This window comes from Acanthaster planci, linkage group LG10 (assembly GCF_054643075.1).
Source record: "Acanthaster planci isolate LZ-2023a linkage group LG10, COTS_SCS, whole genome shotgun sequence".
NCBI classification, from domain to species: domain Eukaryota; kingdom Metazoa; phylum Echinodermata; class Asteroidea; order Valvatida; family Acanthasteridae; genus Acanthaster; species Acanthaster planci.
In genome coordinates, this window is record NC_141786.1 from 17,551,110 (window position 1) to 17,573,036 (window position 21,927).

General features: G+C 39.6%; 1 protein-coding gene and 1 long non-coding RNA gene across 11 annotated transcripts in view; one reads left to right on the plus strand and one right to left on the minus strand.

Moving 5' to 3' along the window:
- LOC110989197 (uncharacterized) overlaps nt 1-10,538 on the minus strand; it is a 72,633-nt gene extending 62,095 nt beyond the window's left edge. For 2 of the 6 annotated variants that reach the window (XM_087142104.1, XM_087142103.1), the window contains exon 1: nt 10,093-10,535. The gene's annotated coding sequence lies outside the window, so the exon portion shown is untranslated. Of the gene's footprint in view, nt 1-10,092 lie in introns of all 6 variants that reach the window. The other 4 variants (XM_087142105.1, XM_087142098.1, XM_087142096.1 and 1 more) reach the window with 4 other exon arrangements.
- LOC110989198 (uncharacterized) lies at nt 1,620-18,135 on the plus strand. 5 transcript variants are annotated; one of them, XR_015426653.1, is made up of 6 exons: nt 1,620-1,686; nt 11,979-12,082; nt 16,640-16,681; nt 17,298-17,361; nt 17,572-17,643; nt 17,942-18,135. It is a non-coding gene; the product is annotated as an uncharacterized LOC110989198 (long non-coding RNA). The 5 variants fall into 5 exon arrangements; XR_002599572.2 differs by lacking the exon at nt 1,620-1,686 and adding an exon at nt 9,279-9,477; XR_002599573.2 differs by lacking the exon at nt 1,620-1,686 and adding an exon at nt 9,471-9,584.
- Nucleotides 18,136-21,927: the final 3,792 nt, after the last annotated feature.

Below are 21,927 nucleotides of genomic sequence, written 5' to 3' on the forward strand. Positions count from 1 at the left end.
ATCTTCGTGTAAGATACTTATTTGTATAAGGTTATGGGCATTTAAAAATCACTCCCTCGTGGCTTTCAATGTCAACAAAAGAATTAACGGTCAAACGACTCTGGCTCGGTAACACAAAATGTAGCCCAATTCAGTCTGTATCACCCATGACAAATAGGGCAACAAACCTTCCACATGCAGTTCTTCAGACGTTAAGGCTATTTTAACTCAAACCAACAACATCATGATGTCACACTTGTATTCCCCTCAGAGGATCTGTGTTATCCGAGGCCTTTTTTGCATTATTTTCTTAAATTTGAATTATTTTTATTCGTTCACGCGCACTAGCGCTGAAATTGTCGTGAGGTTTTAGAAAAAAATAGAATTGTTCATCTAATGAGAAAGACTTACTTCGGAGGAATGTTTCTTCTGAGGACGCGTCACAGCCACAGGCGTCTTTGGATGTTAATTCGGTAGCTTATAAAAAAGTATTATAAAACTCATGGAGAACGTTTTGACAATAGCATAGGTTGAGGATAATGTCACAATGTGGTAAAACGTATTGTTTCTGAAACACTCGGGGAGCAGAGCTTCATTTACTGCACTGCTTTTTCGGTACTCTTTAAAAAGAAACAACCGTCAAACGTAACTATAGTTGTGCGTACAAGGCATGAGAGAAAAGGCCAGCACGTGAACAAACGCAACCACGTATTAGCTTGAACTACACCGCCTGGTTTGAAGTGACGTCACGCTTCAGTACTCTAATTTTGGGGAGCTAAAAAGTGAAAATCTCTCCCTCAAAGAGAGTGTTTCTCGTATGCCCCCTCTCAATAAGAATTACAATTACTCTAACAAGACCGAAGCCCCCGTAAGAAAGCATGAAAACCAAAACTACTTTGTATGGCTCCTTTATTGCATTCTTTTGGGGTGGTCTTTACTTGGTAAGAGTGGTTTTCCACTATTTTCGGGTGGTTTTTATAGAGGACTGGCTCAGCTCGCATGAAAATGCGCTGGTTGTGCTTGGTTCAATTCATGTTTCAAAAATTGGGATCATCACCAGTCCTCGGCAAAGGCCGACACTTGTACGGTGCCTATTATGTGCACAAGTTAGTCTGTGGGAACTTATTTGTATGTGTGCAGTTTTATTTTAATTGCTATGACTATTGTTTTTAATGTATTGTAGTTTTGCTGCGTAGCTCCACTATTCGGCTGATTGCCGACCGCACTCATTCGTACAAACTGATCGAATGCACCTGAGCCAACCACGAGGGTAGCGCGCGGTAGTCGGTGAACATACTCTAAGACGTAGTGCGGTCGTCTGTCATATAGCTGGTACAGCTCAATCTGGCCTGCACAACCCAAACAAGACGGTTTGGGTTTTAGTATAGTACTCATCCGCCCCTCGCAAAAGAGCGGCATTGTGACCACACAAAAGAGAAGCGGGATACCACTGAGCTACATTAAGTACGAGCATAGGCCAGTGAAAACGAGGAAGCGAGGAGTCCCGTGGGAATTGTATCATGTGCAAAGCACTCTTAGTTAAGTTATTAACACCTTAAGGAAGGGATATGTACAGTTTACCCGATATCTGCAATAAATGGTTCAACCGTGAGGGTCATTTGAACAAATCTGATGGCCCAAAAACTTGTAGCATTTAGTTTTTTTGTTGGTCCAGCAACGTCTACGACAAGAGACGACATCAATGAGGTTTGTACAATTTCACATTATATACTTTATTTTGCATGCATGTGCCATTTGTGGCCGCAGTTTCTAGGCAGTCTAGCGTTGGTGTGTTTGGGCGACAAACGTAATGTTAGAGGGTTGCAGAAATTGAAAACAATTAGTTCTAGTTGGCATAAAGTATTTCAAAATAGAAATACGTAACCATTTCAAAAACATCATTAATTTAAAGGAGTAAACATTAACTATGGCCCCAAAATGAACAAAAAGATTCTGCATGTGTTTACCCACCACCAACAACAAAAAACCCTTATGGCTGTTTACACTCCCAGGCTGATTTCACAACGTCATCGCCAGAACCCTGACATGTACAGAGTACATGTACAAGTACATAGCGCACAGTACATGCGGTATCGCACATTGTATTTGATGTAGCATGGGCCACGGGCAAACACTGTCTCAATTCAAGGAAGAAATTAAAAGACACAGCCCTACCGTGTATTTCTTTTCATTTTGGGGTCACAATTAGTGGTGTAATGAACATAAAATTTATGACACTTTTGAGATGGGAAAATGTATGCTTGGGCGCTTAACCCTTTGTCTCGGCAGCTGTTATCTTCTCACCCAATTTCTTGAGGGCGCTTTCCATGATTCACTCTCAGATTGGGGTCAGTTCGTTCAGAAACCATTGTTCCACTGCTTGAACGCACGCTAGTCGACGATGGTCGGACCAGTCAAGTATTGGTCACATCATTGGTTGCCATAGACAGCGTTTTATAGCACAAATTGCACATTTTCAAATGCGCATTGGGTATTTTTTAGACAATCAAATCTGTAAGGCTTATAGTATCAATAATAGCGGGAAAAAGGAGAAACTCGTGAAATAAGGAATCTATTGATCATTTTCCCCATTTCAGAATGTTTAAAGATCCGTTGCACAAAATTATAGGAATGGCCTTGTTTCAGAATGTTAAAAAAATCCAATAAGCAAAAATATTACTGGGATGGGCCTTGCCAGATTTCAGATTTCCATGATATAATTCTGCACGAGAGCAATGCAACTATATGCACACGTTTCAAAAGCAGAAGTTGGTAAATACACTGCATATCCTGGTTTCGAATACAGTGTACAGACATTACACATGGGATGGTGGACGACGCACTACTGCAAAGAAAGTCAAGGCCAACGTCCTGTATCAGCATAACGGACCACGAAAGCTGTGAATTTCCAAAAACAGTAAAAATTTATAGTTCAGTATTTGACACGACCTACTTTAGCCTGGTTTGCGAAAAGTTGTCGAAGAAAGTCATTGTAGGAAAAGTACAAATTAATTGCTTTCATGTTGAGGTTCATTGCAAACCTTTTTGGTGTCTCAGTTGTGCAGGATGGGTTGCAGTGTTACACACGTGTATGCACAAACTTCCGTGTTCTGTAGTTGTGGGGACAAACACTCATCAATCCGGTGAATTTTCTGGTGTCCAAAATATATTGGAGGAAGAGAAAATGTCCCCATAATTCTAGTCCCAATTTTCCAAACACTGGACTCAAAGTTATTTTAATTTTGGTCTTTTTAATCACTAATTCCCGATAAGAGAGTTATACTTAAAGTAGTCAATTTTATTTAATTTTTTTATTCGCATGGTAAAATGCGAAGTAATTAATGTGGCCTACATTTGGCATAGGTGTTGAAGTAAACTGTCATGGCATGAAAAAAAAATTGAATCGTACAAATTTTAGTTGGAATGTAAGGCTAATCACAAGATTTGATTTTCAACAATACTTTTCTTGGTTTAAACGCGTCTCATATAAATGGTATCCACAACGCCCGTACAATTGCAATTAAACACAAAAGTACTTGTTTCACTTTATGAAATACAGTTGTACGCTCAAAACTGAATGTAATTTTTCTGCGTAACATATTTGCCTCTCTGTGAAAACCGACTTTACGCCCTAGATGATTCATACTTGGCGTTAAAGCGAACACAAACGCAAATTTGTGACGCCAGATCCGTGCTGGTAATCACAAAAGCTGAACACATTTCAACTTGTCCCAAATTGATTTTTACATTCGCCTCAAGTATGGACCGGCCTACAAATGAAGAGTTACAATAGATATGAAGGTTAAAGCTTTTTCACTTGACAGAGCCAATCTTGATCGTTTTGCTGATGTCGAAAGACTTTAGTCACTTTTCGATTTCGTAAAAATGACGAAAAGTAATTCAAACAGTTCACAATTTTCCGCAAACTCGTTCCTTTGTGAAAACAGCCACGATTTTATTCCCTTCGAAAAGGAAAAAAAAGCCCTTTACACAGTAACCGTTTTCTGTATACATGTATATACATATTAACAATATGAAGCAGTCAGAGACAAGTATGTATACTAATAGACTCAACCATTTTTCACAGAAAAAACAACTCTGCTGATATGTTCTTGCCTCACAAAAAAGTCCCTGTCCAATCCACTTTTTTACCGGAAACAGCTGCGAAAAATATAAGCATTTTCTACCTGATTCAGACTGGTATATAAAAAAAACTTACCTTGTAGAAACAGTGAACACCAACTTTGGAGTGATGTAGAGTATTGGAATATACCTTGAAGAAACTTTTAACCTGCTAACACCTTATGTGGTACCACACTTTTTGTGTTCCAATCTGTGAAGACGAGTTGAAAGTCGCCAGCCACTTTTAAACAACTGGCCAACTATTTTTGGAAGTCAACGCAAACTGTCAGCTTTTTTTTAACTCGCATAATGGCGTCCTTCATTTAGTTGCCTAAATGGATGTTACATTAAACAGAGAGCTACATATTGAACTGGCACAGTGGAAATTTCCTCTGTCGAATGCAAAATATGAAACGAGTTGATCACATCGTGAAACCCAAACCAGTATTAAAGTTGACAGTATCGGTATGCTGTGTTTATTACGAAAGGTTCTACTTCCTGGTAGAGTAACAGCGAACGCATTTATTTTATTTATTAATTTGCACTTAAAACTTTTAAAAGGCAAAAAGGCCCAAAACAGTTTAAGGACACAGAATACAGCACCGCCAGTATTTTGCCTCATTTGCTAGCTCCTGGTTCCAGACTAGTACATCTTCATTTTTTATTTATACCAGTCTGGAATTCTCAAAGGTGGTAAAAGCTGCAGATGAACCAAAATATGAATTTTAAATGAACTTATTCTTTAATTTATGGCAACTCTCTCTACAACAATTCGAAAGTTTAAAACCCTACTCTGCATAATTACAAGGTCTTGGTGACAGGAAATTAACCTAATTATCTTACAGAATGAGGGAAGCGACGAACAAAACCAAGGTTATGTACAACTTGGAACGGATGCGGCAGCTATTTGAAACTTGTATATTTCTTGCAGGGAAAACAAACTGTGAGCTATCACGGGCTGTGAACACAAGCCTGATTGGAGCGTGACAGATACCAAATGAGGGCGCTATTTGAAGTGGGCAAATTTGGAGTAAACATATAAAATGCTACCCCAATCAAAAAAAATTATATTGTCCGTCATACCGATACCTCAAATTAGGGCACTCATGTACACTGTATTCAAATGATATGCTTCTGTCATTTACATCTCTTGTGCCACACACCATATTTGAAACTGCAGCTAATGTGCACTTAGGCTTTTTTCAAGTCACCAACTGGCATGATATGAAACGACTATGACCCGGGTTAGAAATGAGCCATTACTTCACGGCGGTACAACGCTTCAATTGTGCACTCGCATGACAAATGTGCGCGTTAAATGGCTCCTCAGTACGTTTAATGGTCCAGTTCCAAGACCAATGATTCCAACGAGAGCTACGAGAGAGGACCGTTAAGGTTGGGTGGGTGGATGGTGGTGTTTTTCTATGAATAATCGGACGCGTAATCACACTGCCTTTTGTACCCGTATGAAAGGCGCTGTGACAAGTTGGCTTTGTGCCATCAATGGAACATTTATATTTCGTTCCTACGCAAAGTAATTACAACTTCACGGACGAGCGAGTCTTTTCATCTACCAATCGCTGGTAGGCGTCATTACCATGACAACGTCAAATACATGAAAAAACCAACGGTGAAATGCACAGACCCAAAACAGTAACTACAACTTTTAAACCATCACGAAACACGTATTTGGTACATGCAGTAAAAATTAATACACATATACAACCTATACACGTAGAAACGAGAACATGTAGAACTCTTCACTGGATATGTGCTGCCCGCCTTGTGATAATTACTCCCACAGCAGCACAAAACGTGCAATTTTCCAAGCTGGGCACAATTTATAAACAACAACAGGTAAATTACATGCATTGGTTGTGTCGTGATATTCTACAAGGACAACTCTCAAACAATCATGCGTTCCATACGGACTTGGGAAAATTGCAGAGTACGTTTTTAGGCGAATTGCGTACTTGATGCGTTCATGCGTTGCACTTTCACAGACGTAAAAATCAACTTCAGCGGATACATACAGTTCCCCCGATATTCATTGCATATATCGGGAAAACTGTACTATCCGTTACAGGTAGTAAACCTATATGGGACCCATTTGGGAAAAACCTGGGCTATGTTGGCGAGTGGAATCGTATGCAACCTTCAGTGGAGCTTCTCCAGATCAGTTCACTGATACACGTAATTCTAATTTAAGTACTCATACGCATATATGGAAATTGAAGGTAATAAGCCTGAGCAGCCCATTTAGAACGTATGGAAGAACAAGTTTTATGGAAGAACAAGTTTTATGGAAGAACAAGTTTTATGGAAGAACAAGTTTTATGGAAGAACAAGTTTTATGGAAGAACAAGTTTTATGGAAGAACAAGTTTTATGGAAGAACAAGTTTTATGGAAGAACAAGTTTCAACGTCAGTTTCTAGTTTTCTCCGCTTGTGCACTTTTTTTCTACTGTTGTCTTTGGAAAACCCGAAACAGCCTACGTCACAGCTCTGAAGTGCAGAAGCCAAGAGAAAATGATGTTGGAATTTGTTACCCTCTTACACACATAAATTAGAATTAATTAGTGAACTGGTATATTTTAATGTACGATAAGTTTGGTTGTCATCCTGTTGACGTAACAGTAGACATGCTGACACTATAGAGGGAGTCAGAGAGAAAAGACAGCTGTTGCATTGAAACTACCGTTGAAGTGAAATTATTTGGGGACATTGGTTGTAACACGAATCCTGTCTGGCATTTACTGTTTCCTGATTTCAACTTCAAAATACAATGTGAACTGAAAACAAACAAGTCAGATGATCAACACGAGAGATGAGACAAATGTATACCAAGTATCACTGATCTGGCGTCACTCCTTCACAGGGAGATACGTAGTTGTCGAGTAACCTTTAATATTCTATGTGAAATGCCAATACCACGTTGGCGTCTAATTAAAGGGTTGTTAATATGTATTTTAACGAGTGGAATTAAGATGTTTATCAGTTCATATAAATGAAAATGACTCGGTTTTGTAGAATGCGCTCAAATGAGATCACTTCGCGCACGACTAAGTGTCAGTTCGTTGTGTCGGCGACGTAGTACATTCAAAACTGCCACTTGAACACCCCATTTTTCAGACCTTTTATTTGGACAGAAAAACGGCTTCAATGAGTCCGTTATAAAAACTTTTCCCTTGGTTAGGAAGTTGGTTTGGCATTTTACTACAATAATCTCACTTCATACTTTCGGAGATACATTTTATTTTCAACTCACTTGATGGAAGAGGTCTTCTTAGTGTGCACATTATATTTTATGCTTATTTTGAGTGAGTTATGCTACTTTCGTTAAGTCAATTTTCCAAACTAATTTGGCATCAGGGAAACTATTAAAAGAGTACCTCACAGAAAAGAGTGGCCGTTATGTTGAAAATAGCTAATTTCAAATTTCGCAGAAAAACGGTCAAAATTAATGTCTGCTCATTTTTTTAATACATTGCATCGTTACGTGCCCGCCGTCATAAAAGGTCTACAGCAGACTTCAGCACAAAATTAATTCCATCCATCCATCCATCCATCCATTCATCCATCCATCCATCCATCCATCCATCTATCATTAAAATATAAACCTTTAGCGAGGCATGGAATTAAAACAAATAAAGAAAGGCAAAAACATTAATACGTTATTGAACAAAAACAGTTATCAAATATTTGAACGGAACAGATCGGTTGATGAAAGAATAGGTTGCTTCAAAAAGAAGCCAAAAAGGGTAGCCAACTAGCTGGCAAACAAAGATTGACCTCCATAAAAAAAGAAAACGAAATTTCAAAAATCAACTCAAACTGTTGGCAGTGTACGGTAAGGCGAGACTCTTCATTCGTTTGGATTTACAATTAACGGTAACAAGGGACATGGAGAATGGACTGAATAACCGCAGATAGGACAGAGATAAAAATGTTTAGTAAAAGGTGTTCAAGTTATTTTCAATGGGCACTCATTCTGTATTGTGATTTTGAAGAATACGTGATCAGAGTTGGAATTTGAAGTTAAATTAATGTGACAAATGTTGGGTCATAAAATGGGAGGTAAATGTGTTAATTAAACAAAAGCTGTCGCTGCGATGTTTATCTTTTATCATGCCATGATTACACAAACGCTTTATCGGTCAGTTTCCAACGAATCACTAGCCAGTTTCCTCGTGTATAGTTTCCTTGTCACGTAAATTCTAGCCTGAAACTCTGGAAACTGGTCTCCACGTTTCCGGAGCCCATTTCTGTGTTGGTAAACTGGCAGCGGAAACGACTGGTTGCAAACACTGCACCCGTGTCCGTGGGTATGAAATTCCCGGAAACTACACCTTTCGCACAGTGATATATACAGAAGGGTTCCGTATCAATAAAAAGAAACTTTACCGTATGTGCATAATGGCGAAGTCAAATGGAATATAGCGCAACACAACGCAATGAGCTTCGGAATTCATCAGAGAAAAACAAAATAATGGGCACTATGAATTATAAGTAGAAGATCAAGAGAGTGAAAAAAAGATTGAAAATCTCCAAATCATGTCTGCAAAAATATTCCAAACTTTTTTCCAAAGTTTTTTCTTAACTACTGTCTTCTAAGCATTATTATGCAACCCCCCCCCAAAAAAAAGTCCACAAATGTCTTTCCAACAAAGGTGGTTTCACTTTTGGGTTGACATCTGCCGCGACGCGTTCGGTGGTATGGAGCCATTTTTCTGTATCACAGGACCCATAACGTCTACCTCTACTTACTGCTCAAAGTTAAGTGTCATTTACTGCGTAGTTTTGAAAAGAAAGAACAAACCTTTTTAACACACTATGTGAGATGAATGAATAATGACACCTTAGGCCAATTCTGAAGGCACGTTTACAATTCCACGCATAGCACTGAGCAACAGAAATGTAAATAACTGGAAATACATCCAATAAGCAACGGGAAAGCACTGAAAATGAAATCAACGCATTTCTAAACGCTGACATATTATTTCATTTTTACATGCATTTTTGAAATAGAATATTTTACAGGACTGGTCTTAACTCGTGAAAACAGAACACTCTGAATGTTCCTCCCCAACTAGTTATGCTCAGCCAACATTAGCCTCAGGCATGTTAATAGGAAATGTCTGGTATTGTGAAAGCAAAGCACTCTGTGTGACCAATTCCACTCACCCTGGATAACAACACTTCATAATCGCGTAGGTTGAGGGTAAACATTGTATTACCACAGACAAAAAGAAGTTTCGGTATTCATGGTGTATAATAGAGTTATTACCATAAATTCCACAATTCTAGGACTTTGGAACGCTGAATGTGGCTTGCATTGCAGGCTGCCTACCGTTCACAAAATGAATTGCGGGTTTGGTAAGTTCCATTGTTATCACATGACCCACAGCAATTGTTTGTTTGATATTTTTCCTACGGAACGTTCCAATCCAACAAGCCCACAAAATGGCTGTACGAATTCTGGTGTAAGTACAAGTTCTGGTGTAAGTAATACAAGTTTGCACAAGGTGGGCCAATCTGCAACAAACGCACTAAAGCCGTGGAGATGACTTTGGATTTCTGTCAATGTTAACGCGTCTCCTACTGCTTTAAACAATTCCTATAATAATTGACTGGCGCTGGCGCTGTTGTTTTCCTTTTGTTTTGTTTTTCGTTATTTGAAACGATAACGTATTTAATCCATCATTGGAAGATCAACGCGCGTTACCAGCCGATGACTTCCCCTACAAGACTGAATCTTTGGATGGGGCAAGAATCACGATTACGTAAAAAAAGAAAAAAAAAGAAAGGGCGACTTAAGTCACGTCCACATACAACAAAGTGGTTACAGCGTGTACAGGATCTACCGGACCATGAACAAGGTTCACTCTGCTACATAATTGTACACTGCAAAGACTATCAAAGTTTTCATAAGTACTGAATAAATCACAAATACCTAAGAAGACACCTAAATGTATCTGGAAAAAAACGTACCCGTTTGATTTAAAAGTGGTCCAAACGTGAATCAGTTGTGTGTTTGGAGGTCGGGCATCAGTCGACGACGGATGGACAGTATATGTATGTTTGCAGATTGAGTGGTTCCGTCTTGCGTCAACTTTGTGAAAACGTCGTGTGCCAACTGTCACCAGGAAAAAAAACAAATTTCAGTCATGTTCCTGAACGCACTTTAATACCCGTGATGAGGTGGTACCAGGTGATTTGGGGGTTGGAATGAAATGTAGTCAGGTTCTTTGAATTTAACGTTTTCAAATAAATATACTGCGTTGGGAAATACGACTGAAATTGGGGGGAGCCGCAAATACGGTCTATTGAACTCATGTTTCCTGGTACTGGTCACGAACCATCAGCACAACAGATCAATGTCTACAAACTGTTTGCATAGATATTTTTAACTGCCTTGCGGCAATAGTAGAAAACTCTTTTGTATTTTACTCTGATGTCATCAAAGTCCAACTTGTTTTTTAATACCGCGACTTTTCTTTTCCATTTTTAACTTGTGGGCGGAGGGGAGTGAAAGGTGCTATTCTCCCGAATCCTGAACAATGTAATTGGACAACTGCCAATCACGTGCCGTGAATTACCGGTCACATATGTTTCACTCCCATTAAACCTGTGGAAATTAAATACTTCGACCATGCGCAGCGGTTACTTGACCGGACCCTCGTGAACCATACGGAATTCCTTAGCAACTTGCCAATGTTCTGTTGAGCCTTCTTGTTTTGAAGACTTCATTTGCACAAAATGAAGTCAATCATGTTTACAGGTATCATTGAATAAGGTGGGCCTACAAACTCAAGCGTGGCAACGCAAAATATAAATAGAAACATCTCCCCAGTGACGTTAGTCGTCGATGGATAGACCGATGCCATCCAGCTATTGAGAGCCTAGTTGCAGGGGCATCATTGCAAGGTGTTTGATGTGGGCCCTTGTAAAATATGTTTTTTTGCCAGAGAGGACATTGATTGAATTCGCAGATTTTAGCTGTTTTGGGCCCTTTCCTTGGTGTTTAAAGGGAAGAAATCTTTGAACTGGTCAGTTTTATTTAACTTTTGTCAATAAATGAAGCATGGTGATTGACTGCAGTCTTTCAAAGATTGGAAGGAACAGATTGTAGATATTTCGTCATATCATGACCGTTTTCAAATTGGCCCCAAATCATGATTTGTTTCAAGTTTCTTTTTTCTTGCAATATCAATTACGCTATGCAATGCCTACAACTTGATGTAATCAGTTCTTACCATATCTGCTGAAATCACCCAAATCACGATGATCTCTGTGTAGAAAATTGAACTAAATTGCATTTTTGTTAATTCACGAAAAGACAAATTTGTCTTCTATAGATATAACTTTGGCAAAATAGAGCGAAACCATGGGCAAGACTCATTTTGGAGTTTTCACGAAGAGAAAAAATTGACTCCAGAAATTTATACAAACGCAGCAATATTGCACCTGCTTATGGCACTCCCTATGGAAAAAGTGTCTACATGTGTGCCATTTTCACGAAGAGACCAAAGGCCACACAAAATTTAACATTTCACGATCAGACCAACTTTGTTTACAAAATAAACAATTTTAATTAACTTTTATCAATATTATTTGTAGTTTTGTGTCGTAAGATCTCCTCTTTCGTGGAGTAGCATTGGTGAAGTCAAAGGCATGCTAACTACTTGGAAATGAAAAGTTTCAAAAACAATTTACAAATGCAATTTCCTTAAAACCTATGTTTTACTCTCCGATGAGAAATTTGTCTCTTCGTAAAAACTGTGACGATATGTTGTGTAAGTCGATCAGAATATCCGCCACGCACGTTTTGAATCCCCTTAATTTTTGTATATTGCCAATCATTCTTATTCACACAGGGGCTCCCAGTGAATGCCGTATAATAGTGGCCTAGCGTCAACGAAGCGTAGGAACATGCTTCGTTGTCAAGACGATCCAGGATATAATTTTCACTCCATTTTGGGTAAGCCAGCAAGCACATGGATGTATTGTGTTGCTGTAACCATCATGGGTGTCAGTTCGTGAAAACAAAAATCGGTCTATTTCGCTTCAGTGTCCGATGGTCTGTTGGTTCGTAAAACCAAAATTGTTGATAGCTCAGTTTTCACGAACTGACACCCACTTGCAGCTGGGTGTCAGTTCATGGTGTCGGTGACGACTAGAATCGGTTTGGAGCTGCGTTTGCTTCTTTTATTATCTTGATTAATAAGTCATAACACGAGTGGCTGATTCATGTGCAACGGCGCACACTTTGTGGTGTATGATAATTGCTGTCATGGCAATGCAACCTATAGCAACACAACACTCTATTATTTGATTCCCTGTAGGCCAAAGTTTAATTTTAGTGACACCGCAGGCATTGAGCAAGAATACATGGCCTCTGGCACGTATACTAGGACAAGGTTCAAATTGCAACTTCACCACGTATCTACCTTCAACCCCCGCATTACCAGCACACTGTCGTAAAAGTTGGTACCTTAATCCTGTCCTAACTTACTCTTTATACTGGCTTTTCCGGTTTTTGTCATAAAAAACGAGAGCTGGGGGTTGGGTTGCAGGCTGCCTTGGGCAGCAGCCCACGTTATTTGCGGTCAGGTAATCGCCACAGTTGATTGGTTAACGAAGTGAAATGGGTATAGCAGCAGTGACCGGTCAACACAGAATGTTGTAAAGTCACCTCCATAGTATTGACACAGCGTTTCCTGGGGGCGGGCCTTAGACTGAAGTAATGATGGAAAGTACTGTTGCCAATAATTTATTTTTCTCATTTACACAAATCCTGAGGGGGTAGGTTACATGTATATATCTCCCCACCTTTGGTGGTGGGATGATGAGCTGTGGAATCATCCCACAACTTTTTGTGATGAGCAAAAAAGTTGATTTGTACAATGATTTTAATATGCTATTCTGAGTTTGACGATTTTATGTACAATGTTTATCATGAACATTGCCCCCATAGTACATGGTGTGGCATTGATTTATAATATATACTCTTTTCAAGACATGGTCACTTTTCCTGTATAAACTGCTTTCCCTTTTCTCTTTGGCAGCCGTTTAACAGCAAACATCAATAATCATACTGATACAAGAACGGATTCACTAATTAGCCTTGGATGACTGGTCGATGATACAATCGTGCCAGGCATTAATTTTGTTCATTAATTGCAAAACACGTTTCTTGTGTTGGTGTGTTGTACATGTGATAAATTATTATCAAAAATTACTATTCAAAGAAAGAAATTAATTTAAATTAAGAAAGAAAGAAAAATTCGCCAGAAAACAGACTTTTTAAACAACCGTCTATCTAGGCCTACCGGTACATTGCATGGAAAAAGAGAATCAAACCCACATGTCTCGTGGATTGGAATATAAGTGAAATTTTTCTTGTATCAATTATCTAAAAGCCGCAAAAGGCCGTCTAAAGGGTCTGTTTCTGCCATACCCAAATATTTGAAATCCGCTGGGGACATAAATTCTATAAAGCTGTCTGGGCCTCAGTTATTCGTCCCCCAACTATGTATTTGTATAGTCAAAGGTTTCAATGAAGGGTCCAAAATTTTATCAAATAAGCTTTAATGTAAAAGTGTTCTGAATTAACAAGGACTTATTTTATTCACAGAGCTACAAGAACATCATTCCATTAGGATCTTGCAATGACGATTGGAGACTGTAATTACAAAAGACTAGGACTGAAACTGGCAGTCAAATTTGTTACATTTTGACATCTCAAGCTCTCATTCATCACATGGTTTTCCCTATTGTACAACTCCTGATATTCAGTTTCTATTCATTCCAAAGACCTTATTTATGGAATCTATATGGGATTTTTCTTGCAAAACAATGTTCCGAATTATTTACAGAGTCCCCAATTTCAAGAAATTAAGGCTTCCTTTAATTGTGGGCAGTTTTAAAGTCACATTTTCCGATTAATTGTGTTGAAGTTTGGTTGCCGATGAAAAAGGGGATGCGAGTGGGCTTAGAAAGAAATTGCCTCGCCGGTTTGACCGTGTCAGACAGAACTGGTTGGCGGTGAAAAAAGGGGATGCGAGTGGGCTGAGAAAGGGATGCGGATTGCCTCGCTGGATTGACCGTGTCAGACTGGGCTGGTTGCCGGTGAAAAAAGGGGACGCGAGTGGATGCAAGTAGGCTGAGAAAGGGATGAGAATTGCCTCGCCGGATTGACCGTGTCAGACGGGGCTGGTTCCCGGTGAAAAAGGGGATGCGACTGGGCTGAGAAAGGGATGAGAATTGCCTCGCCGGATTAACCGTGTCAGACGGGGCTGGTTGCCCTTTAAAAAAGGGGATGCGAGTGGGCTGAGAAAGGGATGCGAATTGCCTCGCTGGATTGACCGTGTCAGACGGGGCTGGTTGCCCTTTAAAAAAGGGGGTGCGAGTGGGCTGAGAAAGGGATGCGAATTGCCTCGCTGAATTGACCGTGTCAGACGGGGCTGGTTGCCATGAAAAAAGGGGATGCGAGTGGGATGAGAAAGGGATGCAAATTGCCTCGCTGGATTGACCGTGTCAGACTGGGCTGGTTGCCATGAAAAAAGGGCATGCGAGTGGGCTGAGAAAGGGATGCGAATTGCCTCGCTCGATTGGCCGTGTCAGACGGGGCTGGTTGCCCTTTAAAAAAGGGGATGCGAGTGGGCTGTGTAGGGATGCGAATTGCCTCGCTGGATTGACGATGTTAGACGGGGCTGGTTGCCCTTTAAAAAAGGGGATGCGAGTGGGCTGAGAAAGGGATGCGAATTGCCTCGCTGGATTGACCGTGTCAGACGGGGTTGGTTGCCTGTGAAAAAAGGGCATGCGAGTGGGCTGAGAAAGGGATGCGAATTGCCTCGCCGGATTGACCGTGTCAAACGGGGCTGGTTGCCTGTGAAAAAAGGGCATGCGAGTGGGCTGAGAAAGGGATGCGAATTGCCTCGCTGAATTGACCGTGTCAGACTGGGCTGGTTGCCATGAAAAAAGAGGATGCGAGTGGGCTGAGAAAGGGATGCGAATTGCCTCGCTGAATTGACCGTGTCAGACGGGGCTGGTTGCCGGTGAAAAAAGGGGATGCGAGTGGGCTGAGAAAGGGATGCGAATTGCCTCGCTGGATTGACCGTGTCAGACGGGGCTGGTTGCCCGTGGAAAAAAAGGAATGCGAGTTTGGTAGGTAATTTTCATTCTATTCAGTAGGGGGCGCATGCCTAATATGAGGCGACAATTCGATTGAACCTGTATAGGCCTAAGTACCCTTTTTTTGGCAATTATTTCTAACGTTACATTCATTTCTACACATGAAAATAATTAATAACTTAACTTAATAACTTAAAGTTTACCTTTGCCAAATACTGAAAATTATCGGTAACTGTTACATCAATATAGAACAGCAAAAGTGAACACCTTAAACATTAGGTGCTTAATAGAATTTACATTTACAAACTAAATTAAAAATTAAACAGAGTTAATGAATTAAAATTGATACGGCAATGAAAGATTTCTTTAAGTTAACTACTTGTTTAACATACTGTTCAGCTGATTCTGTCATGGTCAACATTGTTAAATCATTTGTGACACACGAAACAGGAAATTTTCAGACTTGGAGGTACAGTTGTGACATTTCATATAAATGACATGCAAAAACTATCCAGCAATAGTTGCACTAGCGCTAACATCCCTGTTTTGTATTGGTCTTAAAAGTCCGTTCTTTTGATGACCATGCTTGAACTGCTAAATGACAAAATCATTGAACAATGACAGCAATATTCATGTATGCTCTCTTTTCAACGTTTCGTACATCTTAGCTTGTAATTCAATTGTTGCATGGGTACTGATAATCAACGTTCCGTCGAAATGTATTTAATGAAATTTCAATTTCATCATTTTTCTTTTGTTATCCTTGTGTTTGTACACAGTCCATCCCACGAAATTGGCCTAAGGGTTTCTATTAAAGAAAGCGCGGGTTTTAAATTACCGAGCCGAAACTCACTCCTATTTGTTTATTTTTTATCAAACAATACCACCGTGCATGAACACGACCAGTTAAGTGGGGAATTAATAAGTAGTATTGTTTGAATTCACCGATGCATGTCGGGTCGTATCCCTTGGCATATTTTTCCATTTCTACGCATGCTTTTATTATCCTGCGTTGTTTTACAAGCTTAGCATATTTTTACTTGCGAAAAGAAATTGTTCTAGCGTGTCCTGTCAATACTCAACCATCCAATCAGTACATAAGTTTGAAACAAGACGCAACACTGCCTCTGTGCTTAGAATGATGAATAGCTAACTCTGCATTCATCTCAGCTTTCACAGTGGCAGTTTGTCTTCTAGGAGCAAAGAAACCTTCAATAATTGTCTGAGATGCTCGATTATTTCCATGGAAACATGGATATGCCGTGCAGAGTTAACCTGGACAATGTCATCATACAGAGAAAACCCATCTCTCGATTCTATAATCTTCAACATAGAAATTATGTCGCCTTTTGTGAAGGCCATTCCAAGCAGCTACGTTTTCATTTATTTCCCCTTTCTGCAGGCTACAGTCAAAGCCATACGTAGTAAAGTGACAGCAAAGATGGTAAGAAAAATTCCTGAACACATCAACCTTGTTTGAGAGCAATGACTGTCTTATGAAGTCAACACGTCAAGCACGCTGCATATATATTGGAAAATTGTCTTTTATGCCTAATGTTGATCGCCTTTGTAATATTTTCAGATATGGTGTAGCGTTGTTCCCCCTTGTAAAAATAAGAACACTTGCATCTACAGTAGACTCCATGTACATTTTTCCCAGCAGTAGATTAGGAGCCTTTAACTTTTGACCCTGTAATGTCAAGCCTCCTAATTGATTTAAGAGCACTCCTACACAAGGACCCACTTTTATTGGTTTGGCCTTCTTACCACATTCCTCTGGCAGACTTCTGGTCAAGGATTTATTACTTTATAATTAGATTTTAGTTAGATTTACCCTTGTTCTTCCGGCCTGTGTTCCCAACCTTATTTTCACCACTTGGTCATTTTTAGCCAGTCTCATCACAACCACTCTCCAAGCAACATCTCTATGCGCAGTACTCCCACTCTCTCTTGTACAAGCTGAAAATAGTTTAGAATAAAAGTTCCTTTCTCAAAAGTTAGTACCTGTTGTCAACATTGTTTCTTTCTTATACAACACTACCAAAATGGCACCATTGAAGAAGCAACCAACCCCGAAGCCCCTACCAAATCCCCCAGATGTAGACATCGATTTGCTCAACCAAGGTAGAGCCTTTAATTTTCCTCCCTATTACATGTATTGTTTCTTTTGCTATAACCTGTGGTCTGTGTTCAAGTGCCGTTGCTAAATTTTAGTGTCCCGATAGGTATTACGGGCAAATCGCTCAGAGTTAAGTGAAGTTTATCTAAATATATAAAAAGTCACTCACATTTCTTCACTACCTTTGTCACCTTTTCAAATTTACATGGATGCAGTGACTCTGTCCCACGACACAACTCCAGCCTCCTCGGTCCCCTCGACTTCTTCAAATGCTTCGTGCACAGAAGGTATGGATCAGTATATTCTACTGTAATTACGGGACTGCGTTGTAGCGTAAAATATTGGAGTATAAAATAGCAACTTGTTCAGATATTTACTCATCCTACTGAAGTTATGAATCTGCAAACCTGAATACTTGTGAGAATTTATCAGAAAGGGTTGAAATGACATGCAAAAATACTAATAGACATTATGCTGACCGTTTCATAAACAATTGATTAAAAACAGTTGTCAGTGGAATCTATCAATGTCTGTTGTATGCAAGAGAAGATATTTATTGTGATTTTTCTCTCTTCTTTTGTCCAGGATCCTGTCGGAGATGACGCGGACAATGAATGAATGACAGCACTGCATCCTCTGTTGGAAAACTATACTGTCCGTAGTTTTTCTCACATAATTGATATCCTCAGCCTTTGTAAAATAAGTTATTTTGGCACTTTAACACACAGGTCCACACATGAATCTAGTTCACTTTGTACGTATCACAAAAAAGAACAAAATCAGGCCGTTGCTGAATGCTTTTCCGTTATTTTCTGTGCGTACTTTGCCCCCAGTTCATAACTTTCACAAAAGATTGCAAACCAAATATTTTCTGGGGAACCTGAAAAATTCCATCAAATAATCACGATTTGATGTTTTAATGTTTCTATACCACCAGCCGTCGAATTAAGGATGTAATTAACTACCATTTCCAACATTGTCGTTTAGAATGGAAAATGACACGGAATATGTATGTGTTGCTGTAATTTTTTTTTCAATTATAGGCCCACAAAATCACAAATGACGTAACATCACTAAAATTTAGTTCCCCGGTTTCACTTTGTAATGGTATCGACTGTCAAAGTTTTGGATCCATCGAAATCATGGAGTACATACTTAATAAAAGTAGAAAAAAGTAATTCTGATTCAGTTGTTTTGTTGTCATTCGTCGACAGGTATGTTTAATGTGGTAGGACTGATGTAAAAATGTGCATAAGTGCAGCCGTTAAGCATCAAATAAGTGGTGCCCTCAAAGTTGCAGGAATGTTGTCAACAATGGTTGCAGTACAGTTTCTAAATGGTTGCAGTACAAGTTGCAGTAACGTTCCCCAAATGTTTTAGTACCGTACCAAATTAGTTGCTAAAACGTCCCTCCAATGTTGTAGTATTGTACTCACGACGTTGCAGTAACGTCACTGGAATGTTACATTAACGTGACTACAACGTTGCATAGACTTGCCCACAGGGTTGCAAATAGGTTTCAATATCGTGCTCATCAAGTTGTAATCACGTCCCAAAGAGGTTACATACGCGTATCTACAACTACAGTTAGCTACTATGTTCCAAATGTGTTGCAATGCAGTGTCATATACGTTGCATTTAAGAAGCTGCATAGTTGTATTGACGTACCCACAAGTTGCACAAACGTCCTCGCCAAGGTTGCAGTAATGTGGCTGTTAAGTCGTGGTCGGGTTCCTGCAGGGTTGTAAAGACGTATCTGTTACGTGCCCATTAAGTTGCCAAAACGTTGTGCCTTGGTAAAAATCAGGTCGTAAATATGTTGCTATTACGTGCCCAAATGTTGTAAAAACGTGGTATTTCGGTTGTCTGAGGGTTGCAGCATTGTTGTGGACACGTCAAAACATCATGTTGTATTGACGTTGTAAAAACGTCTTCATAACGTTGTGTGATAACGTTGTGGCAGCGAAACTGGGAGTCGACATTTTTACGTCGCTACAACGTCACTTTTGTAACGTTGCGGAAACGAAAACGTGACCTTGTGGCAACGTCGTCACAACGTCAAATTGTTAGCTGGGTAAGAAGTAAATAAGACAAAATCAGACTAGAGCTACGTTGGACAAGATACAATCCGACATCTGAAGATAGCTGGAAAAAGTAGTCGGCGTTGAGGAATCTGGGAGAGACAAGTGCAGACAGGAGAAGAAAGATTCCAGAGTTGAAAGGAAAACATGCAGATCTGGTGACCGTCAAAAATTCCGAAATCCTCGATTTGGAGCTAGAAAATAGGAGAGAGAAAGGAATATTTTTCCCTTTGGTTTTATGGACTACTACATTACAGTAACGTTTGTTTCGACAAAACGCAAGCATATCTATCATCAAGAAACGTGCATACTGTACCTGTCCTAGTGTTTGCATTAGCAAAGTTAAGGCGCATGAGCAAAGCAAAGCGGCATTAAATTTGTCAAAAGAGAGCTTTGCTTTTTCTACATTGAAAACATACGGTGAGATTTTGCTTACCTTATCTCCATGTGCCTGGTACGTACCAAAAAGCGGTCATTATATGAGCACATCCACAAATTTTAAATTGTTCAAAGGCGATAGTCACATCAGTAAACAATACACGCTCATTTCATCACATAGTACAGGTTGTGTCATGCACTTGTATCCTCAAGGACAGTAGCGATGTTTAACTTTAAGATTCCGTACGCGGGCTTCGCTGGTAGAACTCAAACACTTGACTTTATATTATACAGGGGTCCTTTTGTAGTCTGATAGGTGTATGAAAAGCTGAAATTCAGGGTCAACATCTAAATAAAACGAGCTGAAATTTGTTAAAAAGTTGAAAGAAAAAATAAAATCCAAAAACATATTGTACAAGGCTTGCTGCTTTGTACGTTCGGTGCGAATTTGGTTTTGTTGATTGGCAGCTCTCACTACGCAATGGGTAGTCTGCATAACGTTTATGTGGATCTAACAAAGGAGGCATTGTTGCGATAACAACGGACATTCATTCATGTTCGCAGTGACACACCCCCGCAGAGATACTCCATGTGAAACAGGGCCCAATTTCATGGCGCTAGCGCGGGTTACCGAACTGCAAAATTCCCTGCTCACAATCTCCATTCGATCTACGCTAACCGCGCAATCAGAAAATTTCTGCGCTAACCCTTTTAAGCACAGAATCATTAGTTGCGGGATGTAAATTTATTTCGTCCAATTGTTGCAGGCGCACACATGAGCAACGCAGTACATTTTTTATTGAATAATAAAAATGTTGAATTGAATTCATTTTGAGCATTACTTATAAAATTTACATTCTATTTGACTATCATATGGTGTAGGAGCAAGGTGAATTATGGCAGTGGGGCTATTGTTTGAGTGCAAGAAGAGTAGGTGACACACGTGTAGATTTTTAATCGATGACGCCGCTCAAAATTACGCGCATTTATGGCAACATTCAAAAGAAATCCACAAAATGAAGCAAAAATAATTAATAAAAGTGGCACGCTACTTGTTTCTCCAGCTGAAAAGTGTAACTTTGTTACTTGAAAGGCTTCCATTATGCATCATCCGGTTAAACGGGCATTGTGAGAACGGTTTCATCAATGTGAAATGATGGACAAATACCTTTTGCTGTATAAACTGGCAACTGGTCCAACCTTTGAATATGTACCGCTGGCAATTGTATCTGGAGACCATTTTTAACATGTTTGGTACATTAAAATATATTCACATTGTTCAAAGGCGATAGTCACATCAGTAAACAACACACGCTCATCGTAAATGACGTCACATTTACAGTTGTATCCTCCAGGACTGTACAGACGTTTAAGATTCCGTACGCGTTTCGCTGGTATAACCCAAACACTGAATAGAAATGACTTTTATTACACATGGTTGTGAGTGGCCACTTAAAATTGAGGCTGAAATCAGCTAGCGAAAACTTGAAATGTAAGGAGTTCCCATACTTTTGTACAGACCGGGTGTAAAAAAGCTGACATTCAGGGTCAACAACTAAAACAAAAGTTGAAAATAGCTAAAAAGTTGAATTCTCACACTCCTGACTATAAAATCCCCTACAAGGCTTGTTGCGTAAATCTGTTAGGTAGGAATGTGGTTTTGCAAGGGCTGTAATATAAACATGTTTGTTTATGGGCTACTATAGAAACGCAACAAACATCCGCGTATTAAAGAATAGGAGCTGTGCATATGGACCTCCCGCGACAAACCTCCTGACACTATCGATCATCTAACAAAAGACGGATGGTGCAATTACAATGGACGTTCATTAATGTTCGTAGTGGGATAGCATCCCCGCAAAGACCCTCTCCCTGTGAGACGGATCTTTGCGTCATACTATAAACATTACTCATTTCTGATTTAATGTATTTTTGTCTTGTTGAATATGTCATTGTGCTCACTGCAAATCGCCCGGAGGTTACTTTAAACTGAGCCTTTGCCAAATCCATTTATTATCACTTTTATTAATATTATGAGAAAAGTCACTGCGTTTCAGAAACAGTGCCTGTTCCCTATCGTGAGAGGGACCCTATAATTAGCATATCCTGGGA